The following is a 6,000-nucleotide window of genomic DNA, read 5'->3' as shown; positions in this document are numbered from 1 at the left end:
AAGTAAAAGTCCTATTCCAACATATAACTGTTTGTTGGTTAGATTGGTCCCTTTCAGACAGTTATAATATTATCTACCATATTATTGGAATGTTATGTAAACAGAATTTCAATGTTGGAGCACATTTTCACTACTTATTGTACTGTTGTTTGGTTAAATCTATAGCACAGAGACATATTTTATAAGTTGTTATACTCCAGCTCTCAGATACATGTAGTGGAATAAAAAGCACAATATTTCCCTCTGAAATGTAGTAGAGTTGAGGTATAAAGTAGCATAAAATTAAAATACTCAAAGTATTAGAGTTGAGTAAATGTACTTTCCACCACTGGCTATGAGTTTATTTTTGAAACTTTGCAGCAGCTGTTTAACTATAAGTGAATGAGATGTGAAAATTGTGTTAATGTATCTGTTGGGATACTGTAGCTAATGAAGCTCAATAAATGCAAATACATCTCTAGCAGCTGATTCCCTTCGCTGTTTTTTTTCATAAACCTCTGAGGAGTCAATGCAAATGAATTCGTCATGTCGGATAATTAGAATAAGTGAACATTCAAAAGTGTTTATTTTCAAATCAAGGCTGTAAAGATGAGCAAAAAGCTCCAGGCGAGGAAAAAAAATAATTGACTAATTGACTTTTCTAGTACATTATATTGAACTATATGTGAACTTGCTCAACCTTATCCCTCAATTATGTTCTTAACCATTAATTAAAGTAATTTCATAAACCCTGTGATGAATAAGGCATCCGATAAATGATGTCATGCCTTTCTAATTATAAGTGATATTGAGTTCAACCAGATCTCGGTTGACTCCCTTCCTTAATGTAGTTAAGCCAGTGCGTAAATACGACGCTGTCTACACTGGTGGGCTACTCTTCCGAGATAGCTTAGATAATTGAGAGCTTATAGTGGCCCCCACCCTGCCTTTCCCCTCAATGGTTGGGTCTGGGGGTCGACTGTGCTTCCTGTTACTGAAGATTGGATCTGCTCTTCTTGGGCAAGTCTGATTAACAGGCAAATAAATAGTTTGTGGCTTCAGGTTTTCAAAAGAGTTAATTACCTCTCTGCTTCTGCTGCACTTGATACTGACTCGCCGCCTTCCTTTGCCCCGCGGTGCTGTTAATTCAAACAGGTCCACTGCCTACATGTATTTGCTTTGGTAGTGCTTAGATGTATACAAAAAAAAAAAAAAAAAACTCTCACTTATTTCCTTCCAGTGCAGCAAACAAGGTGTAACGTCTTTTAATTGTGGAAGGAAATAGACCTGGGGTGTGGCAGTTCTTCCTCCGTGTACATTATTTAGAGGGTGTCGTCCAAGAATGTCCAGTATGTCAGACAAATGATGCTACTGCTTCCTTGTTAAGGTATATTCCATCATTTGGAGACAGCTGGTGAATAAACTGCCATAAAAAAAAGATAATGCATCATTACCCAGAAAAAGCCTCCAGTGTTCTCTCTCTTCTCCACATAAAGAATAATCCTATTTATACGCTACAGTTTGAGATAAACTTCACATTATAATACAAATGGTACAAGGTGAATAATATAGAACGTGGCAGATAGATAAAGCGCCCAGTGGAAGTCTGCAGAATACCATCAACTGAGGTAAAGAACGATATGAAGTAAAGTATAAATTTCAGGGGTTTGTTGTATTTTACTTTAGTACAGTATTTCCATTTTATGCAACTTTATACTTTTAATTTATTACATCTCAGAGTCAAATATTGTACGTTTTACTACTACCTCTACCACTACATTTGTCTGACAGCTTTTGTTACTTTTTCTTAATTTTTCATCTCCTTCCTGTCCAGTGAAAACCATGTCCCTCCAAATATGGTCTTTCAGAATGAGAATGTTTGCGATAAACTGACGGATTAAGTGTTCTGCTAACTTAAAACCAGCTGACTGCGTCTTCACAACGCTGTTTTTTTCTGGGCTCGGTGTGTATTTTTTGAGATATGTGTGTATTACAACTTTTACTTCAGTAACGGATCTGAACACTGACAGGGTTATTATCCGTATTATCTGAGGCAGCGGAAAATATCACCGTAGCAACAAATCATCCACGATTGCTGTGTTCAAATGACAATCCAAGTTCAACAGAATGAAAGATTGTTCAAACAGCTCAGGTTTAATTGCGCAGTACATCTTTACCCTCTTTGTTAATTATTCATGAAGCAGTTAGAAATAACACCAAATAGTGTCTCACATATAAATGTCTTTCCATCTCTCAATAATTTAGACCTCCGCAGGTGATTGGAAGAAAACAAATGGAGGCCTTCTGTATGCTGATGGTGAATTAAAGCGATAATCAAGACGACTGCTGAGAGAGCTCGTTTTAGATCGTACTAATAATCCAACAGAATCCTAACACTTTAGTCTGCTGTCATTAGGGATTCTGCCTATAAGCTACAAATAAATGAGCAGGGTTGTGATGGTCCTATCGATCATTTTAAAACAGGTGTGGGCATATTTTTCACTGCAAATGAGGGGCTTGTGGCACACGAGGTCCTCGGTTTGATATGTAAATCAACCTCATCTGTGGCAAATCTTTCTGTGGTGACAGCCCGGTGGCTACAGATGTTGAACTTGATTCATCGTGGCAAATGCATGACAAAGGGTTGGCTCACTCAAAGCTATGCTAATCAACAGCAGCACTTCAACGAACTTCTCCTGAGGGCCACGGGGGCAGGATTTCTACAGTACACAGTCGGTGTGTGTCGGTGCATCCCGCTGTGTGTGTTTCATTGTCACGATGTGTTTAATCAAAAGATTCCCTACTCAGCTGTGGGGCAACAGGAGAAATATTTCTATTTTGACTCATATAAGCTCATTAGTAACAGTCATAAATTGTGTAAACAGGATTTGATGGATGGCGCTCCGATGCTACAATACAGCAGATGAAGCGATGATCTGCGAACAAATGGATCTGCCAATGGATATTACACATGCCTGTGGGTTTCTTACAATGAAATAGACACATGCTATTTCTGTTAAGCCCTCAAAGGCGGCTTAAAATACACATGGAGCCACATCACAATGTTTTTCAATGAGGCTGAGCACACAGCACAGTGATGAACGAGAGTGACATTACGTGTAGTATGGATAGGGATCGGCATGATCATTCTGCGTCCAGGTGAAATGTGCGCAGAGCAGTAGCTCATCCAAACACGTCCTGAATGTCATTGAGATGAGGTGTTTAATTGAGCTGCTGTCAGCACAGAGCAGAGGAGCGATGGAGTCCTAAAAGAGTCTATTCTCAGCACCCGCTGACATGCATATCAATCCCAAGGCATGCTTTTTACTACTCAATATTCTCATAATTCCTTTACAGGTCAGGTTTTTAATAGTGTATACAAATTCTTACAATACATTTATTGTTTGTAATCAAAATTATTGGACTTCAGCATTTTTTTTTTTTTTGACAAAGCAGCATAAATCTCCATAACACACGGGCTCTGCGTGGGCACCGGGCAGCACCCGGCCTCCCTCCATGCAAAATAACACGGAGCTCCCCCAGCTCAGAACACGGTCACCATTGCCAAAACAAGCTTAGCTTGGACGTAGTACGCCATTGTTTGATTTGCAGCTATAAGGACAAAAGACTTTTTTTTTTTTATTGATGCGTTGCTTTAAAATGTTAATATCGATAAACGTAACTATCCGTAAAAGCACAGCTTGTCGTTTTCCTGTTACCCGTTTCCTCCTACTGCTTCCCACCTTGATGCTAAGCTAAGCTAAGCTAATTGCCTTCTTCACATAGATTAATACTGAACGTATACAGACACAGGAAAAATAGTCAAACAATGTTGTCGTTAATTTGTATGCAGTACACTCTGTGTGCTATACAGCATTAGCTTGCTCATCAATTCTAGTTTCAGTTTATTTAAAGTGCCCATTACCTAGAGAGTCTCTGTATACTTAACAAGTCAGCAGAAAAAAAAAAGAACAGAAAAGAAAACCCAATATATGCAAGTTAAAGTACACACACACACACACACACACACACACACACACACACCTACACACAACCACACATGCACACACTATAATGTTGATATGAGAATAACATGTGAGGTTAGTCATTTTAAAAAACAGAGAAAACAGAGAGAACATAAACAAGACGTGTTTTCAGCCTGGATTTGAAAGTATCAACAGAGCTTGCCTCCCGAATGTGCAGTGGGAGATTATAAGCGGAGCTTGGTTGGCAAAAGCTCAACCGCCAAAAGAGTTTTTATATTATATCGAGGAATAAGTAACCAGCATCAAAGGAACATCAAGGGTGTGATGGAATTTATTGTGAAATAAGAGCGATGTGTGAGGGAACCAGTCCATTCACAGCCTTATAGGTAAGAAATAAGATTCTGAAATCAGCTCATGTGTGAATAAATAGCCAGTGCATTAGTACCTGTGTTATATGGTCAGACTTCTTAGACCTCGTGAGGACTCTGGCAGCTGCGTTCTGGACCAGTTGGAGACCTGTTGCTGCTGCACTACAGTAGTCTATTCTAGTAATAAAGGCATAAACGAGGATTTCAGTGTCTGATTTAGACTAATTTGCGAGGTTGGAAGAAGGCAGTTTGTGTTATAGACTTGAGATTATTCCCAGATTCTTAACTGTGTGGGTCTGAGGTCGAACAGCTGTGAACTGGAAACAAAAAATGTATTTTCTACCTGTTGGTGAGGAGACCACTGTCAGTCAGTGCAGTCCTTTAACATTAACAGCAAAACAAACAAACACTGACAGATTGCAGGTACCGCAGCAGCACTTTCTCCAGTGCGTACAGCAGATTATTGTAGCAGAGTGCTACTCCTCAGATCTGACTGCAAATGAAGGCGGAGAGGATCAATGATGTCTTTGATCCATTCTCTGGGTTTTAGAGAGCGAGAGAGACGGAGAAGAAAGGATCTGCTTTCAGAGCAAGCACCTTAAAGACAGTGAAGTGTAGAAGAAGCAGTTTGTTTTATGTTGTATTTGATGTTTTTTAATATGCAAAAATCACCTCACCAGAGCTGCTTTCATGCATCCGCCTTCATTTTCATTATCAACGCTACGGTTGAGGTTTGGTTGGATGTAGGCTGATGTTTTTGGTGATCCCCTGACTTTTCTTCTGGCGCCATGAGATTGAAATGTCTTAAACAACTATTGGATGTATTTTGTACGTTCATGCTCCCCTCAGGATTCATTTTAATAACGCTGGTGATTACTTTACTTTCCATCTAGCGCCATCATCAGTTCAAAAGAACAAATTTGTGCAATTCTTTGGTTTATGACCTGCAATATTAATAACATTCCCAACAGCCTCAGCTCTACTTCTTTGTTCAATCCCAATTAGCAAATGTTTGCATGCTAACATGCTAAACTAAGACTGTAAACATATTAAATATTAAAATGTAAAATATTAGACTTGCTAATCATCGGCATGTTGACATTGTCCGCTACCATGGCTGTGGACTCTTGTTTATGATGATCCTGTTAACCGACTCACAATATTTATGGCATTTTAAAAGATATTTTAAAAGATTTATGCTTCATCTTGGCCCTCGAGCTTGTTTAGGTTCAACCTTCTAGCCTGTGGTTCGGGAGACGTGCTGTTCTGCCAACCGCAGTGTGTTTACAAGCCACAGCCGAAACCTTCTCAGTGTGGGAGAAATGACTGAATCCTCTCTGTGAGTCAGTCATACTTGCAGGTGAGTGTCTGGTAAAGTATTTACAATCGTTGGATCCTATTGTGAAGCTGCAAGACAGATTCTGTGGGAAAATGTCACCTGATGGAGGACTGCGGAATTATTATAGTCTGTTGGTCGGGTGGTTGGGTGACCACTTTAATCCAGACATGAAATACCTCTAGAACCGTTGGGTGGACTGCCTGAAATTTGAAAACATGGTCTCTGGAGGATTAAGATTACTGACTGTGGGTATCTCCTGACCTTTCCTCTAGTGCCCCCATGAAGATTTTATATTTTCAGTGAAATGTCTTGACAACATTTGGATGGA

The sequence above is a fragment of the Cebidichthys violaceus genome, unplaced genomic scaffold (assembly GCF_023349555.1).
Source record: "Cebidichthys violaceus isolate CVI_PGR_0920_01 unplaced genomic scaffold, fCebVio1.0.p SCAF_6, whole genome shotgun sequence".
Classification (NCBI taxonomy): Eukaryota; Metazoa; Chordata; class Actinopteri; order Perciformes; family Stichaeidae; genus Cebidichthys; species Cebidichthys violaceus.
This window is presented reverse-complemented; position numbering follows the sequence as displayed.